This window comes from Pleurodeles waltl, chromosome 10, assembly GCF_031143425.1.
Source record: "Pleurodeles waltl isolate 20211129_DDA chromosome 10, aPleWal1.hap1.20221129, whole genome shotgun sequence".
Lineage (NCBI taxonomy): Eukaryota > Metazoa > Chordata > Amphibia > Caudata > Salamandridae > Pleurodeles > Pleurodeles waltl.
Window position 1 is genome coordinate 812,292,095 of NC_090449.1, and position 22,788 is coordinate 812,314,882.

At 43.3% G+C, this 22,788-nt stretch overlaps 1 protein-coding gene across 1 annotated transcript in view; it reads left to right on the forward strand.

Annotated features, from left to right (window-relative positions):
- The first annotated feature begins 515 nt into the window (after positions 1-515).
- Positions 516-22,788, forward strand: part of LOC138261913 (ATP-binding cassette sub-family B member 5-like) — a 987,125-nt gene continuing 964,852 nt past the window's right edge. Inside the window, exons 1-2 of the mRNA XM_069211477.1 lie at positions 516-536; positions 1,190-1,263. The gene's annotated coding sequence lies outside the window, so the exon portion shown is untranslated. The remainder of the gene's footprint in view (positions 537-1,189; positions 1,264-22,788) is intronic.

Below are 22,788 nucleotides of genomic sequence, written 5' to 3' on the forward strand. Positions count from 1 at the left end.
TGTACAATGATGAGAGGGAGTCTGTGTCCGCCATTTTGTGTGTCTGAGATGTTTTCATTATAAATAATGATAAGCGTCAACGTCTGTCTGGATAAAATGAACAGAGTCTGTAACTCTGAGGGATTTTCAGAGACCTGGACTGTGTATAAGAAGCATCTCGAAAGAGGTGAGATTGACGAAACAATGTTGTTACATGAAAGCTGGCCAAAGAGAGGAGAGAGTGAAAGGTTTAAAAATAGCTTGAAGGGACAGAGAGTGGAAAGGCGAAAAATATCGATCGAGTGAGAGATAATTTACCACATGGGGGAGAAGACACGAGGTTTACGTGACAAAGTTGTTTCTTTGGTGTGGCTTCTGTTGGCTGAGTTCCTTTCTTTGTCGAATGCAGGAAATCACCAGACTGTGCATTACCTCACCTCTGCGTCGAAACGAAGACCACGGGATTACAGTTTTGTCCGAGATATATATTGTGTGGTGAATCTTTCAACTTCACTTGCTCATTTTTTCCTGCGGCAGACGGACAGAGCCGACAGCAGGTCAGATATTACGTTTTTGCTTTATTCCTCCCTGGCACGCTTGTTCTCATTGCAGTTTGAACTGTGTTTAAGGACATTCGCTATGCTACTTAATATTTCATGAGTTTATCAAACACGCTTTCCGTAACGTACTTCAAGATTGGAAACATATAATAGCAATTAGAGCACGACTGGAAAACGTATGCTAACACAATTTAGGCTGAATTGCACAGCATTACTATTCTACATCAGTGTGCATTGATGGGTAGACTGTTCTTTTGCACCCTCCTCACTTAATGAGTTACAATATCGAAATGGAAGCTAGAACAGATAGGGCAGGGAGGAAATGTAGGAGTGAATTGTTTAACAATTGATTATTATATATCGCATGATTTCCTCCGTAGTGCAAAGTTATATTGCTCAAAGCTACACAAAGCACCATGAAAGTAATGCAATAAAGCTAAAGCGGGGGAACTGAAATGCACTACAACTGGTGTACATGGACACATGTCGGTATGTTTTTTTCCCTGTAAGCGTTATGTGTATCATTGAAGTGACGGATATCACACTTCTTGTTTTATTATTTAAGCTTATGTGCTTGTCGGGTATTGTGTTAATGTTATTAGAGTATGCCTCTAACTATTCATACTATTCTTTTTTTTCTTTTGAAAAAGGCGCCGCACACATCTAATCAGGCCCTAAGGGAACGCATCGCATAGAAACAACCATGGGGGGGTGCAATTTACAGGTAGGCGAAACATCTTCTTGTGTTTCCCTCATAAAATATCATGTTTCGCTTTCATATTTCTTTTACTGCATTTCGGGTCAATTTAACGTTAGAATGAATGTGTGTACAGACGTCTGCCAGTAGTGTATAGTTTACTTTTCTAAAAGTTAGGACTCTACAATATTGCTTCAGGAAAAACGTCTTAAGAACACATTGTGCAGTGTCATGAATGCTGTTCCTCAGTTCATTTCCAGGGGACATAATAAGTGACTGTAATATGTGTTCATAAGTAGATCAGAGAAGATGCGACATTTCTCTAAGAGAAGTGTTAAGGTATCCAGATTTCATAAATGATGGCACTGCAACCACACAAAACGTGAAAGGCATAGTAAAGCTTGCAATATTGTTTAAGTATATATTTTGTTTGGGATGAATGAATGAAAAGTTGAAAGGCATTACATGTATTTGAGACTACTGTCCTTCAAAATACATTTTAAACATATTTATTATAAATTTGCACTTTCTAAGCAGTTACTGAATAATTTGCTCCATTATTGTACTTTTTGACACTACTTGATAATAAAATACATCAAAAAACTAGTGTCGCTGTCTCAGTTAACTGTAAGGTGTTATTGGATCAGCTGTAAGAAAATCATGCACGTGCAATGGCAGTAATAATATGTATCGGCAAAGCCAAAAGGTCTGATATTTTCTTGAACACAGCTTTTCTTTGTTCCCCTTGAAGACTCACTTTCTTCTGTGATTAACTGGAGGCAGAGTATGTTTTGAAGTCGGGTGGTAGAATGGTGCTTTTGGTGTGGGTAAAGAGATGGGATATGCTACACTTTAGAGACTGACAGTGCTAAAGGAGTGTATTGCACTACTGTATGGGTGTAAGTATTAAGGAGTAAGAATGGAAGTGATGTTGTTTTTCATTCCAGTGAAGTGGTAGTGCAGCACTCAAGTGTAAGTGTGTTTCAGTTGATGGGAGGGAAGTATTGATTATTTCTAATTTCATTTGTTGATGTTTGGGGTGTATTTTGTTTTGGCTATTCTGCAAAAAGGGTAGTAAGCGCTGAGACTGGCAGTAGGGTGTGTGATTGTAGTAATGCTGTAGTTTGCAAAGGCAGTACCATGCTGTGAATGTCAGTGTTGTGCAGGGCCACAGTGGCACACTGCTAGTGGTGAATTTGCAGTGTTGGATTGGGTTTGTGGGTTAAGTGTATGGCAGTGCAATGCTTGGAAATGGTACTGTGGCAACTGGAAGGTGGAGGTGCAGACCTGCGAAGTGATATTACCGTTATTACTGCATTAGCATGATACTGAGATAGAACTTTGAAGTGGTAATTTGGTGTTGGGTTGTGTGTGGTAATGCAGTGGTGATTCGTAGTGAGATGTTAATGAGGCACATAGAGTGAGATGTTAATGAGGCACATAGAGTGCACATATCCAGCTCCTCCTCGGGTCCGTATATATTGTTCAGTTCATTATTTAAAATAAACGCGGAGTTAAAGTCTTTAACTCTCCAACCTTTGTTGATGCTCTTCTTTACGGCAATTTGTTTGGGAAACATTTGTGTTTGCCTATCTGTGAAGTTGTTCTAATTGTCATAACTGATAGAGACATTGTTAATGCAGACCCAGTGTTAAATACTTGGGGTTTTGCATAGTGTAGCCATCGGACAAAGGGAGTAGGAATGATTTTTACACTGGGATCTTTATCACAAATTATGCTGGAAGCTAGGCCTTCAATAGGGTAGTCCTTCTAATGCACTTCAAACAGCAGCACTGTGGCTGATGGACTGGCTTTTGGGTGTTTTCTGCTGACAATCAAGGCTCCTTCCTTTAGAACTATTTGCTGATGTACCCCAGACTAGAAAATTACATTCTTCTAATTAGAAAGTTATTACAATTACTCCTTAAGCCGGACTAACAAGTAGCCCTGTCTACCCAACATTACTCAAATGCTAACTACACCCACATCAAGTTGCAGTATGAAGTACTGCAAGTGTAATTTTGAAAGGAAGAGTAAGTCTGCCATTGTCTCACAAGTCCAGACCACAAAAGATGTTGCTGACCAGTCTAAAGGTCTAGTATGTCATTTATGTATTTAGCAAGAGGAATTATATTAAAATACACAAGTTATTTGCTTGAAGATAGAATTCCCTCTACTAACAAGACATTCATTTAATCCATCCCTTTTGCAATCTTACCTAAAGCACTCTAATGTTAATTCATGGTAGCCTACTTACTGTGTTTTATAAAAATCTTTATGGTAATAAAATGCAGGTACTTTACAATTTTGTGTTTTTTGTTTTATACTCTGCATTATCCAGGAAATGCTATAATTCTTTTAAATATTTTGAATACAAAAGATCAGAACCTAAGTGTTGGATATCACCATTTTTTTGTGTGATGTGCCCCAATATTTTGTCATATCTGTTTTGCTGGATTTAGAAGTTTGCGCGCTTTACCCCTGATAAACAGAAGTAAAGTGCCTGTGGCCCCCCTTCAAACTAGGTTAAATTTGGCCCATCCCTGAGTGACTTATTTAACTTGTGTATAAGTTCCAGGTATATGATGTAGAAAATGTGCGCAAGGCCTTGAAGTTAAATGTCACCTGTAAAACATGGCTTCAGGGCTACCATGTGTAGCCTCACTCCAGCAGCATTCAACCCTACCAGTTGACGGGGGATACTCTGCTTATAAATACTAATAAATAATCCCTACATCCACCATGTTGCCCACAAGGTTGCGTGCCTGATATTTTAGTAAAATATGTGCAACATTAAAGTTTTAATTTTCCTTTAGTGACTAGCACTCAAAAGGTATTTTCAGTGGAAGGGCTGTAGCTGGATCATAGAACATGTCAAACTACGGTCTGTAAACGTTATTCTGTAAGCTTTGACATGAAATGGCTACAAATTTCATTTAAAAATATTTTTTATTATTTATTAAACATTCTATTTAATGGTAAAGTCAGTATTTTAATAAACATTTAGGAAAAAATATTTAGTTACCGGTTACCTACTTAAACCTCCAGGGGGGCACATTAGCATTAGTCTACTGACAGTTAGTTTACCAGTGCTTGGCCTTAATGAGGTGTGAATACTGCTCCCTGAGAAGGAACAATGGCCTGGGTATGGAGAGATGTTTTTCTTCCCCTTGCAGGAAAACCAATTAGGGTGGACCCAGGAACAAAATGAACTTGTAAAGGGGCCTTTCTTTTCACAAGTAAATGTAGGGAGAGTCCTTCCAGCCAGGCTGGCACCAAAGCCAGTCAGAGGGAAGCTACCCCCATAACTAACATTGAGTGACCACAAAGAAGGTTACTGCTCTTTTCCAGGAGCACACTATTAGAAGGGCACTCCTGCTCTGCACAGGGGAGAAAGGGTTTCTCTCCTCCATGAAATTTAGGAGTAAGGTGCACTATGAGATTGTTTGCAATGTGGCAAACAGCAACTGCTACAAAAGTGGATAGGGTTGCCCCTGGGAACTTTACCCCATTAGTTAGAGAGGAGCCAGGAGTTCCCCCACATTTAGTAGCTAGCGTCAACCATAAATGTGGCAACTTAGGACACCTTCTTTAAAACACTTTCTGGACATTCTAAAGAACAGAAGAGGACTGAGCCCTGTTTGGTGTGACCTGAAAAAGGAGACCTGAAAGACTAGACCTATTTTATCTTGCAACCAGTGAAAAGGAGTTGACTCCTAGTGTCATTGGGCTGATCTCTAGTGTGGCTGCAGGGACACAACAAGCTGAAAAAACACTTTTTCCTGGAAAACCAGTTGCCCAGTACTAACTGGATATGCCCTGTGTCCTACAAAGTCTGTCAGGTTCAAGCCCCAAAAGTCATAAGAGCTTCCTCTGGTGCTATTTTCACTTAGGCATGTAAAAACTCAAATCTCCGGCTCCTCTAATTGGATTTATGGTTAAGGTGTCATTTTATTTAAATTCAAAAAAGCTTTATTTCGGTAGCTATTACCATAAATGCACAAAACATACACAAATAAAAATCATCACATTTCATTTACATCAAAAATAAGTTAAGAAAAGGATAAAATCGATACCATAATGAATACCACTGGGCCCAGGACTTAAACATACAATTTGAGCACAGAATACTCTGGCACCATATACCAAAAAAGATTCAAAATTATAGATCTGTGCAAAATGCAATAATTTGTTCAAGGATCAACGCCAAACCAGTACTAAGAGAAAAAGCACTTTCCTAGATGATTTACAGAGTTGATTGCAGGATTTCACAATTTTAGGCCACAGATCCAACATAGTCACTACAAAGCTTTGGCCCAGAAGCACAGTAGTATTAGGAATATGCACACTAATTAACAATTAATTTCACGAAAGTGTGCTGAACCATGCCCATCACAGGGAAGGCAACCTGCAATTATGTAAAACAATGCATACAAGACAAGTTCACATGAAGAAGATAAAATCTTTGCTCTATTGGTCCACATAGCTCTAAGAAATTTAGCGACAGCAGTAAATAAAACATGATCAGTATCTGATTTCAAAGTTCGTAGAGCTGTAGCAGATGTACGGACACCCAGCAGCCTGCAGGCAGGTGGAAGCCACTTCCTGCGAGGGATTACATAAGCGGGGCAGACAAAAAATACATGGGGCAAATTTTCAATAGTAGCGTTACAAGCTGGACAGATAGTAAATCTGTCAGATGATCAACTGCTAGTGAATGATCTCAACGGATGGGTTCCTACACGAAACTGGAAGTACAGCTTCCTATCCTTAGGAGTTGATATTTTGTCCCAAAATGCCTCATAGCTGCGCGTATCCTTCAGAACAGCAAAAGCATGAGACAACTTAGATTGAATTGCTACATGCAGTTCTTCAGAGTCTACCATCTTCCAATACTTATTTTTAAAGTCTAGCTTTGAGGGAAAGGCAGCAGTAGTTGGGCAAATTCCAGAGCTCGCACCATCCAAGTGAATACAGTGACGCCTTAACATATCTAAGCCAGAGGACACTAAGAGAGTGATCAGCTTGGAGGGCTTTAGTATATGAGGCAAGCTCCAGAGTAGCCCAAAGGTATCTTCAGTACAAGAGAGGCCATAAATGGGCTTTATGGCCTATTCCCTTAATGCACAAATCCTTAAAATGAGGAAACAACAGGGTACTCGATGGTAGAGAAACAAGTTTCCTTAAAAAGGTATTTTCGACTACAGATATTTCTTGAGCTTTAACATAGCCCCATAGCTCCGCACCGTATAAAATGGAACTAACAGATTTGCTCTAATAGATCTGAAGGGCCGGGCGGATCTGTTTGGTATATAAGATGCTAAAGTCCCTGACTAGAACCTCAGTGTACTGTTTTTGCTTCAGCGCCACCTTGGTGATATAGGATTTCCAAAACAGATTTTCAGATATTGTTAAGCCAAGGTAACCAAAAGATTTCACCTTTTCAAGCAGCATGCCTCCAAGAGCGACCTTCCCTTTGTATGATATATGGGGGTTAAACGTCATCAGTTTTGTTTTGGAGGTATTGATCTACAGTCCCCAGGAGAGACAGAACTCCTCAAATTGATTTAGGAGTTTCTGTAAACAACTAGGGTTCTTGAAGCGTAGGAGAATGTCGCCTGCAGGCAACAATACAGGAGCTTTACATGCACCTATACATGGTGCATCTGCATCCACCATAGCTAGAAAGGGGAAAATACCATTGATATACAATGAAAATAAAGTTGTGCAAGAAAAAATCCCTGTCATACTCCCCTTTCAGTTGGTAAGCTGCCCCTGATCACCCCACCTGATGTATACATAAGTATCCTCATGAAGGCGTAGTAGTGAGGAAAGGAGGTAGGGAGGCATTGTCATGTCACAAAGAACATCCCACAGCTTGTTGTGAAGTACTAAATCAAATGCAGATTTAAGATCCACAAAAGCAACATAAAGATTACCTTTGCCAATTAAGACAGTTTTCCAATATAGAAGCATGAATCTAAGGACTTGGTCAATAGTGGAAGTTTTTATGCGAAACCCAGCTTGCAGAGGGCTGAGAATGTCATCTTCAGATATCCAATCCTGGATCTTCCCCAAAAGGCAGTGGCAGAAATGTTTATTCACACAGTCTAATAAGCTGATAGGCCTATAGTTACAGGGCAAGGATCTATCATCTTTTTTATGGATGGGTACAACAACAGCGCCCTTCCACGAATCAGGGATTGGTGCCCCCACCCCTACTGCATTAGATAGAATAAAGATGTATCTGGACCAGGCATCTATGTCAGTAAAGAAAAAATCTGCCAGGACACCATCCTGGCCAGCTCCCCTACCGCGCTTGAGGGTGCCTAATGAGTGCACAACATTAGAAAGAGTGAACAAATGTAGAGTTAGAGAGTTGGGTGGTTGATCAATAATGGCGGGAACAGATCAATTCTGCTTATGCACCAAACTAGAACAATCTGTAGAATATAGTTGACTGAAATGGTGTATCCACTCTGATGGAGCAATATTAGTCTCTACTTACAACACACCATTATCAGGGCCTCGCACAGCCAGGGACCAAAATCTTACACAATCCTTATCTGATACAGTTTCATTCAGTGCAGCCCACCAATTCTCATCCTGCATATGCTTGGCATAGCGGATGGCAGCCTTGTAAGATTTTCTGGCTACATAAATAGAGGTTATATCCTTCGTTTTGATAGCTTTGATCAGTTGTTTATCTAAGGCCCAGCAGTCCCTATTATACCAAGGATGTTTCCCTTTGAGACTTTTGCCACCAGAGTTACCACCTACCATGAAATGGGCCGCAATATTTTCAAAACAAAGAACATGACACACAATCAATTGCACATTATTAGTTGTGGAGTCCACCTCTAGTTGTGTTAGTCAAGACCTCAAAACAGCATTGACATAACGTAAAATATCAGGCTGGGCTACTAAATTATGCAACTTCAAATGTCTTTTGTCGTTGGTCATGCTAAAGTTCATTGGTGGTATAGTGGGAATGCTAGGCACAGGGAACTGGTCACATACAGCAAGCATTTGAACAGAGAGTGGATTGTGGTACCTCTCTATCCTCTCAACAACTATCATTTCAATGACCAGAGGCCACAATCTCAAATCTACTAAGCAATAATCAATTCTGCTTGTATGGTTAGTTTTATTATAAGTGTGAGAGCCATTAATATCTGATTTAGTTCTGCCATTAAGTGCTCCAAGCCCAAATTCCATAGTCAAGGCTTTTGATTGCACAGCTGCTTGCGACCACCTATTGATGGGAGGGATGTCTAAGGATGGAACACACCACATCCGATCTTCCTCATGCATGGAGCCGAGATCATCCCCGTCTAAAGGCTTGCAAGTGACATTAAAGTTGCCTGCTACAATGATTTTAAAATACTGGGGGCACTGCCTAGGAAATGCTTCCAGCACAAGGAGTGTACCTGTGGGCAAGCCCCCCCAACACCTCTTGCATGAATATTAATAAAAATTACTCCAGACTTCGACCCAAATGATACCTGAATACCTAATATATCAAGAGAGTCAATGGGTAACTGTAATATGCAACAGTTTAATGTTGTTCTAACCCATGTAGTTAGAGCACAAGAGGGTCTACCCCTCTTGCTGGGAAGTACTGGAATATGAAAATTCAGAAAACCCAGACCGAAAGAACGGATCCACTGTCCATGTTTCTTGGAAAATGCAGACACCATAATTCTCAATAAATCGGTCAAAAGCTGGAGAAGAGGTAGTAGAACTTAAACGTCCCACATTCCAGGAGACATGGCATACACCATCATTATGAGATGCCAGGTGCAACATAGATGTGATTGTGGCACCACATAGATGTGATGGATCTATTTATTAATTAAAATGTACTCTGTATTTCTAATTTGGTTGGGGACATTTATTACTTGGTATTTTAACCTTACTACTGTTTTCTCACTGCATAAGTTATTTGCCCTGAGCTAAGCCTGTCTACTCTGCACTACAGGGATCAAAAAGGTGACCTCAGATTTATTTAGTGACTATAGGCGTTGTACTGAGAAGTTAGTTTTATTAGTCCACCCAAATAATAATCCACTTTCTTACACTGATAATTTTAGGAGGAAATTAAACTCATTGGGGCAATGACTAAAGCTTACATAAAACATAAGAGGCTTTGTCATGTTTAATGGACTAAAGGGAAATCTTTGACTTAAATATAAGGAGGAGTTGAGGGGAAAATTTCAACAAAGCCAAAGAAGCCTTTAATTCTGCTAAAGCCCATTAAAGAAAGACTCAGGTTTCACAAACTTCCATGGTAACATGTTGTCTGAGCTCCATTCATGGGGCCAGAGGGAAAGCAGAAGCTACTGGGCTCAACCATATTGGTTGAGGTGTTTTAGTCCTGAAATCCTGGGACCCGGCCAACTATGGATCCCAAGCAAGTAGGCCAAGTACCTCTTCAGCTCTTGACTCTCAGGAATAGCTTGCTCCAGGCAGTCTAAGTCTCCCTCAGGATGGTAGATAGTGGGAGTGAACACAGGCTCACAACTCAAAATACGCACAGCAGCAGCAGTAATAAATCATTGTCCAGCCAAATACTCACTTTTATGAAAAAGGTGAACTATTTTTATTTTACCACTAACAAGACAAATAGAAAGACAACATTTACAAACAACAACAGAGTCACCGTGAGGTCAGGGCTCTAGTATTTCATTGAAAGTTCACAGTTTCCCACTTCCTCCGTGCTCTAGTGATTGTGGTTAGTCCCCGTTCACTTGAGGCAACATCCAGAGGAAGGCACACTAGTAGTCTGAGTTTCAAGAGTCCACTCTGACACTGTATGAAATTCAAAAGTGTTCCAGATCCACAGTGCTATATAGCAAGCAAGTCCCCTGTGGGCCGACTGGCCCAAATTCAGTCTTACTTGCAACCGCAGGATCGTAGAGTCTGGAGTTCTGGAGCACACCCCCTCTGCGGGCTCCAGAGTGACAGTGGGTGGATCAGGTAAGTTCACAGCATGCAGCCCAGGTGGGCTGCACGCCATGATCCCTGAGTTCCTCTCACATGGTCACATACCCACAGCATCCAGAGGTTCCTCATGGCTCTTCCAACCAGGTTAGGTCTTTGGTCCTTCCAACAGAGGTGGGAACGTGGTGCAAAGCTCCTGATGGTGATCTCCCATCCTGTTTAGGTGTATAGTGATTCTCACAGTGGTCGCACTCCTCGGACAATGCCCCTGGTCAGGATACACTTCTTGCTAGTTCCAGTGACCGCCTCTGGCATATGGGGTCACTGTATCTCTACTGCCCATAGCCACTGACACGATCAGCACAGCAGATGCTGGCACAGTAGCCCCTCCTGGCATATGAGGTTACCGGTTCTCCATCACACAAGTTCTACAGCCCACTCTGCATGGCAATCCATCCATGTGGGTCCCTTCTGACATATGGGTCACTGATCCCTCACTTTACATGGGTTCTGGTCCAATCGGCACTGAGTCAATTATAGTTCATTTTGCAGTGACTCCTCCTGGCATACACGATCACTGATGCCTCACTGCACATGGGCTCTGACCCAATTGGCACAGCGATATCCTTGACTCACTTCATGGTGGCCCTCCTCTGGCAAACAAGGGTCACCAACTTTGTCATACACGTGGACAACAAACTATTCAGCACAGCAACTGTTTCTTCACACCTGCCTCAGATAATCCATTCAACAAGATTCCTCAATGGACCTCACTCCAACAATCTCCTCTTCCTTGCAGGGCACACAGGTCTTCACAAGTCACCAGGCCTTGGTATTCCAGGCTCCAGAGCAGCTGGTCCTCGATTCTCAGGACCCAGCAGGGAGACTACTAGGCCTTCGCCTCCAGTCATGGTCACATGTAGAAGTCTTGCACAGCTTCTCTTCCTTGAACAACCTGACTGACTGCTTCACAGTTGATAATTTTCGGCTCTCAAGCTGCCCTTCTCTTCTCATAGGGCATTTCCAGGCTACAAATGTGATTTAGATTCTGCAACTTTGAAGTTTATGTTGGAGGTCTGCTTCCTTTTGAAGTGCCGACTCCTTCACCCTCTCTTCCTCTTGAAACCACTCTTCCACAGCAGGACTGATGCCAAAAGCTGATAACCGCACACCAAAGGCCATGGAAGTGACCAGAGTTCACACCCGGATGTCAGCCACAGTCATATGTGTATCAAAAGGTTAGGCCAAGGCCCAAACCTACTGTTTATGATTCTCTTATCAGCCCCATCTGCTTCCTGAGATATGCACAGGCCCCTTCCTTGTGATGTCCCTCTGAATAAAACAGTACCCTTTGAAGTGTACTGCAGAAGCCTGACTCTCCCTTCTCAAGTGTGTCCAACCCAGTTTGCAAGAATGTAGCAATACACCAATTTGTCCGAAGAGATTCCTCTACCTCCTCTCCTCATGTTTCAACAGGCAGCCCTGTGTCTTCCAAAATGTAACCCATAGTCTTCCATGTATTGTTCTATTCACAGGCACATATACACTAGGTACATGCATTATAATGCATGCACTGCACAGCATTCTATCCTTCATGTACTGAACCACTCACAGGCACACAAACAACCTGTACATGCATTCAACATGTACACACTGCATAACACTACATCCTTTATGTATTGTACCATTCACAGGCTCACATACACCCAGCATATAAATTCAACATGAAGGCATTGTACAAAACTTTGTGAACCTTGAATTTTACCCTTCCCAGGCACACATACACCCAGGGCAGATACAAAACCCATGCACTACATAGCACTCCACAACAAACAGATGTAGACCAAGGGGTGAGTTAAGCACAGAGCAGCAGAACATTGAACAAGTGAGCCCGTAGGCCTCACTCCAGTAACAAAGGTTAAAGAGTACCTCTACACTCCTACTGATCAATACACAGTATGTTGCCACCACCACCCTTGTGCTATCTAACTCCTGTTAAAGTCAGTAGCCTTTACCACTATGAGGGTAGCACTTTGGGCTCCTGTTAGACCTGGCAACCTTGACATGGTTTCCTCTATCTTTTTGCCTCTACTTCGTTTGTTTTGACTGTGTGCTGGACTTCGTTTTTGCTGGTTGTTGGTAGTCTGGGTACTTTACCACTGCTGACCAGTGCTAAAGTGCAAGTGCTCTCTATATAAACTGTATGTATAATTGGCTTTTCCATTATTGGCATATTTGATTTACTAGTAAATCCTTAGTAAAGTGCACTAGAGGTGCCCATGGCCTTTAAATCAAATGCTACTAGTGGGCCTGTAGCACTGATTGTGCCACCCACATGAGTAGCCCTGGAAACATGGCTCAGACCTGCCACTGCAGTGTCCATGGGTGCAATTTTAAACTGCCAATTCGACCTGGCAAGTGTATCCACTTGACAGGCCCAAACCTTCCCTTATTGTACATATAGGGCACCTCCAAGGTAGTTCCACCCCTTCCACCCCGTGCCCTGAGCCCTAACCCCCACCCTACCCTGCCCTGTCCTAAAAACTAACCGACCCCCCACCCCAACATAGACTTTAAAACCCACCCTGTCCTAAACACTACCCGACCCCCTGCCATAAACCCTAAAAGCTACCTGCCCTGCTCTAAAACCTACCCCGACCCCGCCCTAAACCATAAAACCTATCCTGTCCTAAAAACGACCACGTCCTAAAAACTACCCGACCCCCTGCCCTGAAACCTAAAACCTAACCCACACTGTCCTAAAAACTACCCTGATCCCGCCCTAAACCCTAAAAGCTACCCAGCCCTGTCTTAAAACCTGCCCCACCCTGTCCTAAAAACTACCTTACCCCCACCCTAAACCCTAAAACCTAGCATGTCCTAAAACCTACCCTGACCTGTCCTAAAAACTACACAGACCCCACCCGCCCTAAAACCTACCCTGTCCTAAGAACTAGCCCGACCCCCCACCCTAAACGCTACCTGCCCTGTCCTAAAACCTACCCCTCCCTGTCCTAAAAACTACCCTGACCTCCACCCCTGCCTTAAAACATACCCTGTCCTAAAAGCTACCCCACACTGTCCTGAAAACTACCTGCCCCCACCTTGAACACTAAAACCTACCCCACCCTGTCCTAAAACAACCCAGACCCACCACCCTGAACACTGAAACCTCCCCTGTCCTGAAAACTGCTCCTCCCCGTCCAAAACCCTAAAAGCTACCCTGCCCTGTCCTAAAATCTACCCCAACCTGTCCTAAAAATGACCCCAACCCCTGCCCCACCCTAAACCTTAAAACATACCCTGTCCTGTCCTACAAACTACCCTGACCCCTTCCCCCACCCTAATCCCTAAAAGCTACCTTGCCCTGTCTTAAAATCTACCCCTCTCTGTTCTAAAAACTACCCCACCCCAATCCCAACCCCACACTGAACACTAAAACCTATCCGCCTGTCCATAAAACTACTCCGACCCCCCCACATTCGCCCTAAACCGTTAAAGCTGCCCTGTCCTAAAACCTACCCTGCCCTAAAAACTACCCTGACCCCCGCCCCAAACCCTAAAACCTGCCCTGTCCTAAAAACTACCCCAGCCTGTCCTAAAAACTACCCCGACCACCAGTCCTAAACCCTAAAATATACCCTGCCCTGTCCTAAAAACTATCCCAACCCCCAGTCCTAAACCCTAAAACCTACCTTGTCCTAAAACCTAACCCAGCCTGTCCTAAAAACTACCCCGAGCCCCCACCCTGAACACTAAAACTTTCCCCACCCTGTCCTAAAAACTACCCGACCCCGCCCAAGACCCTAAAACCTACCCTGTCCTAAAACCCAGCACTGTCCTAAAACTACCCCTGCCCTAAAACCTAAAACCTACCCTACTCTATCCTAAAAACGACCCCACCCTCAATCCTCAAAGCAACACTTCCCTGTCCTAAAACCTACCTGCCCTGTCCTAAAAAATGCCCGACCCCCGCCCTAAACCCTAAAACCTAAAACCTAACCTGTCCTAAAAACTACCCGACCCCGCCTGTGCCCTAAACCAAAAAACCTACCCCGTCCTGTCCTAAAAACGAACCCAACCCTCCTACCTCACCCTAAAACCTGCCCTGTCTTAAAAACTACCCCACCCTGTCCTAAAAACTTGCCAATCCCCACCCTAAACCCTAAAACATACTATTCCCTGTCCTAAAAACTAACCTGCCCCTACCCTAAACCATAAAAGCTACCCTGCCCTGTCCTAAAACCTACCCTGCCCTGTCCTAAAAACTACCTGACCCCCCTGCCCTAAACCCTACAACTTACCCTGCCCTGTCCTAAAAATTACCCCAACCCCCACCCTAAACCCTAAAACCTACTCCCCCCTGACCTAAAACAACCCAGACCCACCACCCTGAACCCTGAAACCTACCCTGTCCTGAAAACTGCTCCTCCCCATCCAAAACCCTAAAAGCTACCCTGTCCTGTCCTAAAATCTACCCCACCCTGTCCTAAAAATGACCCCAACCCCTGCCCCACCCTAAACCTTAAAACATACCCTGTCCTGTCCTACAAACTACCCTGACCTCTTCCCCCACCCTAATCCCTAAAAGCTACCTTGCCCTGTCTTAAAATCTACCCCTCCCTGTTCTAAAAACTACCCCACCCCAATCCCAACCCCACACTGAACACTAAAACCTATCCACCTGTCCATAAAACTACTCCCACCCCCCCACATTCGTCCTAAACCGTAAAAGCTGCCCTGTCCTAAAACCTACCCTGACCTGCCCTGCAAACTACCCTGACCCCCGCCCCAAACCCTAAAACCTGCCCTGTCCTAAAAACTACCCCAACCACCAGTCCTAAACCCTAAAACATACCCTGCCCTGTCCTAAAAACTATCCCAACCCCCAGTCCTATATCCTAAAACCTACCTTGTTCTAAAAACTAACCCAGCCTGCCCTAAAAACTACCCCGAGCCCCCACCCTGAACACTAAAACTTGCCCCACCCTGTCCTAAAAACTACCCGACCCGGCCCAAGACCCTAAAACCTACCCTGTCCTAAAACCCGGCACTGTCCTAAAACTACCCCCACCCTAAACCCTAAAACCTACCGTACTCTATCCTAAAAACTACCCCACCCTCAATCCTCAAAGCAACACTTCCCTGTCCTAAAACCTACCCGCCCTGTCCTAAAAATTGCCTGACCCCCGCCCTAAACCCTAAAACCTACCCTGTCCTAAAAACTGCCCCACCCGCCTGTGCCCTAAACCAAAAAACCTACCCCGTCCTGTCCTAAAAATGAACCCAACCCTCCTACCTCACCTTAAAACCTGCCCTGTCTTAAAAACTACCCCACCCTGTCATAAAAACTTGCCAATCCCCACCCAAAACCCTAAAACATACTATTCCCTGTCCTAAAAACTAACCTGCCCCTACCCGAAACCATAAAAGCTACCCTGCCCTGTCCTAAAACCTACCCTGCCCTGTCCTAAAAACTTGCCGACCCCCTGCTCTAAACCCTACAACTTACCCTGCCCTGTCCTAAAAATTACCCCAGCCCCCGCCCTAAACCCTAAAACCTACTCTGTCCTAAAACCACGCCCGTTCGTAAAAACTACCCCAACCCCCTGCCCTAACCCTAAAACCTACCCTGCCCTATCCTAAAAACTACCCGTCCCTATCGTAAAAACTACCCTGCCCTAAATACTAAAAGCTACCCTGCCCTGTCCTAAAAACTACCCTGCCCAGTCCTAAAAACTACTTTGACCCCGCCCTAAACCCTCTAACCCACCCTGTCCTAAAACTACCCTGACCCCCCACCCTGAACACTAAAACTTGCTCCACCCTGTCCTAAAAACTACCCCGACCCCCGGCTCGCCCTAAACCCTAAAAGCTACCCTGCCCTAAAACCTACCCCACCATCCCGTAAAACCTTCCCGCCCCCGCCCTAAACTCTAAAACCTGCCCTATCCTAAAAACTACCCCACCCTAAATCCTAAAAGCAACTCTGCCCTGTCTTAAAACCTACCACACCCTGCCTAAAAACTACCCGACCTCCCGTACTAAACCCTAAAACCTACCTTGTCCTAAAAACTACCCGACCCCCCACCCTGAACCCTAAAACCCACCCCACCCTGTCCTAAAAACTACCCGGCCCCCCCCACCCTTGCCGTGAACCAAAAAACCTACCCTGTCTTAAAACCTACCCCGCCCTGTCCTAAAAAAGAACCTAACTCTCCCACCCCACCATAAACCCTAATATCTGCATTGTCCTAAAAAGTAACCTGACCCCCCCCCCCCCCTGAACCCTAAAATTCACCTCACCCTGTTCTAAAAACGACCTTGACCAGCCCGGCCTTTTCCTAAGAGCTACCCACTCGGCCCCACTTACCTCTCTCTCCTCTGGTCGCTGCTCCTTCCTGTTCTGCTCAGACTGCTCTCTCTGCTGTTACAATGCATATGCGTGGTAAAGGCATGCGTGCTAAATGTATGTGTAGTAAACGCATATGCGTGGTAATGGCAACGTGGTCAATGCATAGCGTTGCATTGATCGTGTTGTTAGTGATGTTTCCCGTGTTTAACATGTCCTGACATTGAAATACTGCCACATTTGTTTTTCACTGTTGCAAGGCTTAGCTCTCTCACAGGTTAACATGGGGGCTGCCTTTAAATATCTCTTAAGTGCAGTTTCCCATTGGGAGCAGATAGAGGTGTGGAGTTTGGGGTCTCTGAGCTCACAATTTAAAAATACATCTTTTGGCAAAGTTGGTTTTTAGATTGTCAGTTTGAAAATGCCACTTTTAGAAAGTGTCCACTTTCTTGCTTAACCCTTCTGTGCCTCTGCCTGCCTGTGGAATCCACCTCTGGGTCAGACTGACATTTGGGCTGTTTGTGAATTCCTTCTACAAAGTGACACAAAGGGAGCTGGGGTGTAGTCTGCATATCCTGATGAGTCTCCTGGGCTAGAGTGGGGAAGGAGGAGCTAACACTTACACCCAAAAGGACTGTGTCTGTCCTCATACAATGCAGTCTCCAAACCCCTGGTGTGTGTCTGGGGCCAGGTCAGGGCAAAGCAGGATCTTGTGAACAACAGAGACGTTCCTTTGAAGTTTGTCTACTTCAAAGACAGAAAGGAGTATAAATCAACCCAAAATCTCAGATTCTTAGATTACTTTGGGATAAAGTGGAACCTCTGCCAAGGAGAAGAGCTGAAGAGCTGGAGGAGTACTGTCTCTTTGCCTGTGAGTGTGCTTGCTGGGTTGGCCTACAGTTGCTGCTTCTACCTGTAAGAGGTCAAAGACTGGACTTTGCTGTGTTTTCCTGCTTGTAAAGTGTCTCCGAGGGCTTGAACTGAGCTTGCCCCATGTTCTGAAGTCTCAGGGCCATCAAAGACTTCCTCTGCCAGCAACTGGACTCTCTTGCTGAGACTTCTAGCCTGCCAAGTGTTGCCCAATCCAGTCATTGGGCCGGTGAAAGGAGAAGCTGGTGGAACCAAGAGTGAAATTCATGCACAGCAGCCGTGCAGGAGAAAAATCGAGGCAGAACCTGCTTTGCGGCTGAAAAATTGATGCACTACCTGCATCAAGGCTGTGAAATCGATGCAACACCCGCTGCCAAAATTGACACATCACCCACGCAGCGCAGCTCTTCACCAGCACGCCAGAATGTCACACGCATCGTCGCTGGGCATCAAAACCACAGTGGATCGTCACGGACCCGAGGTTGCCCATCTGGAAATCAACGCATTGCTCTTCTGCGAGAGAGAAAAACAACGCATCGTCTACCCGAACTGAGAAGAAACGAAGCACGGCCTCACTTGAAAGTATGGAATCTATGCAACACTGATTTTTCTACCACACGCTCGCCTATGTGTCTTTATTTTTTATGCAAACCAGGTACTTTGTATAAAAACAACGCATCCATTGATTTCTATGGATTAAAACTCTTTTTAATTTAAAAAGTCATAACTTTGCTTGTGTATGTTGGATTTTTGTTGTTTTGGTCTTATTTGATTTAGATACATATAGGCTTTGTTTCTAAACTAGTGTTGTGTCCCTTTTGTGGTGTTTTCACTGTATTACTGTGTGTGTTGGTACAAATACTTTACACATGGCCTCTCAGATAAGGCTGACTGCTTCTGCCAAGCTACCAAGGGGGTGATTAGGGGTTCTCTGAGGAGTGTAACTCCCTTACCCTGACTAGAGTGAGGGTTCCTGCTTGGACGGAGTGCAAACTGACTGCCAACCAGAGACCCCATTTCTAATATCGCCCCTCCTGGATCTCAAAATCACAATCCGTGAGACAGGCCTATGTCATGGCACACACACATGATCCATGTTTGCCTGTGACAACATAAATCAGCAGCAGGGATCCAGATATCAGTACAGTTGGGCAATCAGGGTAGGAGTACATGTCCGTTCCTAAGCAGAGGAGTTTTCCATCTCAACACATATTAAGTCTATATTACAAGCCCTAACAAAGATTGTTTCTAAACATGAGTTCCAACATTTTGTGAAAATACGTAATTGGAAATAATGATAATTTTTCACACAGAAAAGAAACGTGATTCACAACACAACATCAAAATTATCCATATTATTTTCAAAACCATGTTCACAAATATTATGAGGTCTTTAATGGATTCCATAGCACAAAGAGTGTGCTGGTGTATTCATTTCATCTGAATCCTTTCTAGAGAATAATTTCACAATTGCCTCTTGAATATGTTATATGTGATACTTTCTACAGAAAATGCTAAATGACGGTACTCAAGCAAATCACAAATGTAGGAAACTGTTTTTAAGTGTCACAGTCTAAGACTCAGTCTGATCTACAAATGTTAAGTTGTCTGATTCTTCATAGTTCATTCAGTGACAAGACTCAAGTGGATTGATAAATTTCATTACTGACTTCTTCAATTCTTCAATGCTCCTAAGTATTTGAAGTCCCTGTCAAATGTTGATATGGCAGCAGTAGTTGTGATGTGAGATAAGTCTTTGATTTCTTTCACCCAAAATTGGCAGATGCACCTGGGGAATTGAAGAAACAAACTTGGGTCCACATTAGGTTTTGAATGATACACAAGTGGGCAGATGTTGGCCTTGCACTATCCTGACTGTAATAGTCCACAGGAAATTTATTGCTGAGCCCCAATCTCTGAAAGTTGGCTTTGTTTGCACGGGAAAGGCCCCTATCCAAATAAGTTGCACGCTTGACTACACACGTGGAGGACTAATTTGCAGAATTACAGTGCTGACATTATCAATCAAGAGAATACCACACGGGAAAGACCAGCATTGTGGGGATCTTATCCTGTGAATATTTTGGGGCTTCTCTGGTGAGTGTGGGGTGTTCTCCATGGGAGTAACTTTCAGCTAGTGGAGCTGTGGCTGGATTCTCCACATGCAATACAAGTGCTCAAAGGGTCATTTTGTCACCGGACGCTAGAAAATAAATTCCTTTTTAATATTTTTCTTACTACATTGCCAACCTGGAACAGATGTTAACCGCCAAGGGAAATATTCTGGAAAGAGGGCCAAAAAGCTGGGTCAGACTGGCCGTGGTAGGTATCAGGCGTTTCTCGTGAAGGCTGGGGGTCAGTTTCTCAGCAGTGGGTGCCGGTTTTGTTACTGGGGGCCGGTGTTGCAGCAGTGCTGCAATAAGGGCCAACAGTAACAAAAGAACAAAAGCAGCAGTGTTTTGCCCTTTCCCCCACACCTCCAAACTCGGGGACTGGTCTCACGAAATTGCTACGGCTGCATTGGGTTCCAAGTTCGGCCCTGCCACAAAGTATGACATTTTGTGACAATTTTATGCAGCCTTCATCTTAGTAAATACAATAAATTATTGTGAATTTAATGATACATCAAAGATTATTAGATATTAATGTCTGCTTATTCAGATCAGCCACATACCACATGAATGTTGGATAGTTCCTATTCTTTCCTGTTCATCAACCGCAATGCATGGATGAATACGAAATATGTAGTTCTATGAACTATTTAATATTAGAACAACTTGTAAAAGGAAGACTTACTTTACACTCATGGTTATTGTGCGTGTATCAGAGCCCAACACACAAAGAATTCCTCTGATTGAATTTAAGAGGTGCCAAGAATATAACCTAGAAATACTTTCACAAGTGTTTGTGAAGGTTCCTTGCACCCAGGCTTCTCATAGGTGCTCCAATCACATTCCAGAAATGTGTGAATTCCATAACCGGTCAGCTGTAAATTTGAGATTCTACATGTATCTCCTAAGTTTCCCCAGAGCACATCCTTGTGACTAAGGCCTCAGATGTTCCTCCGAAGAACTTGTGCTCAATTATGTACACATCTGCAATAGACAGGGCAGGTTTTTCCATGTGGATTGTTCTGAAACCAGATTCCTTTCTGGTGCAGGTAACTAAACAACATAACAGAGAATCCCATGGACCATGTTTCGTCCATATTCCACATGCCATGGTGGAATTGCAGCTACCAAAGTCTTTGCTACTACAGCTTATCCTTAGTCAGACCTCAGTGAAGTATGTAGTTATCCACACTACTTTCCACTGGCAATCACTGTCCTACTTTGATGTTCTTTGCTGTGAGTTGTTGTTGAACACTGCTATTTTTGAAGTATGTGGGGCCTCTCATCCTGTTCTTTTTCCCCCTTGTTTGACTGACCGCACACACGTAGGCAACCAGAAATCAATGAAGGTGACTTTTTTAAAACAACATACAATATTGCTCTAGGTGTTTTTAGAGGCTGTGCCATCAGTACATCAAAAATAAGAATAGAGAGAGTCAGTTTTGGGTCAGTCCTCTTCAGCAGTTGGCTTTCATGTGTTTTTAATTGCATGCCTTTGATTAGATAGACTGTCTGTCAAGGCTATGGTAGTTTGAGGATGGTTACATCAAGTAGGGTTTTTGTTCAGCTGTATATACAGCATGAGTTGTAGGTCGACACTGCATCCCATAATGTGCTCTTTGGTGTATTTACTCTTCTGAAACAATGGTATTTTAATTGCTGACACTGCTTTTCATAGTGTGTTCTTTGGTGTATTTATTCTTTTGACACAAATGTATTTTAATTGCTGATTTATGACTCTACTGTCTGCTCTTTGGATGCCTAAGACTCTAATAAAATAAGGGCACACTGCTATCCACTAATCACCCGTGAGCATTCTTTTGTTTTACTTTGCTGTCATGATAGCATGTTGTTGGATCTACTAAGTTTTGGTTCACAGAACAAAGTTGAGCAAGCATACAGCCTTTCATAAAATGTCTCAACCTCTGTAAAATTATGGCAGTACATGTTGGTGTTTCTCAATAACCATGCTATGACTTGTAAGCAAGAAATCTAACACAAACAATAAATTGAGCCAAAAACATAATTATGTATTCACATACCTAACCAACCACACTATACCTAACCTATCATACCTAACTTTCCACACCTAATCTACGATACCTATCTACCTACCATACCTAGAAAACTACAATATGTACCAACCATACTTAACCTACCACTAACTTACCATACCTACCATATCTACAAACCCATTTGCGATACCTACTTAGTTACTCTACCTACTTACCTGCCATACCTACTATACTTACCTATTATAATGACCAAGAATACCTACAGTGACTACTATTCCTACCTATTGCACATACCTACCATTCCCACCATCCTTAACCATTCTACCTACCATAACTAATATATCATACGTCCTATGCTAACTTATAATACCTACCTCACATACGTAACTTAACATACCAACCTGCTCTACCATTCTTACTCTACTTTACCTACCATACCTACTTACAAGACTTAAGGTATCGTACGTAAACTGCTTCCATTACCTAACAAACACATCTACCATCCTTATCCAACCTACATACCATATCTACATATTTACCATACCCACTTGCCTACAATATATATACTTACCATATGTAACATGCCATATCCACCATATCAATCTACCATCACCACCAAACATAATTGCCTACCATAATGACAATATATTTTACCTAGCATAATTTTCCTATCATTACTTATCTATCTTACCTAATCTACCCTACCTAACCTACCATAAACCTCCCTCCACCTCCGAAGTGTGTATATCTAATGTCTGCCCTGGGGATGCAGCCGGAATAGTGTATTAGCTTTTAACACAAGGGACTAACACAAGGTAATTCTAGTAGACTTTCAGGGGCACTACAGCCTGCATCAGGATAGTGCTCAATTCAGCAGGGGTAAGACATGAACATGTCAGTGCCTTTGCTTCTTTAAAAATAACAAGAACCTTTGGCTTTGACAATGGTTTTCTTCCACTTCTCAGTTAAAAGTGTACATGGTATGTAAACACTATCACAGTGATCAAGACTTCTGAACCACTCCCTCTCACTTTCTGCAAATGTCTCCAGAACCTGGACTTCAGCACTCCTTTGTGCAGGCCCGATACCCTTCTATGTTTGCTTACTATTTTAAATTTACATTTGTGCAGCTTTCCATAGTTTGCTTACCTTTTAATACAACTCTGCTTCATCTGTGTGTGCTCTGTTGCTAAATGTAGCTTACTCTCTCATTAGTCATCCCAGCTGGCACATCTCAGCCTACATGGTTGGCAAGCTCACC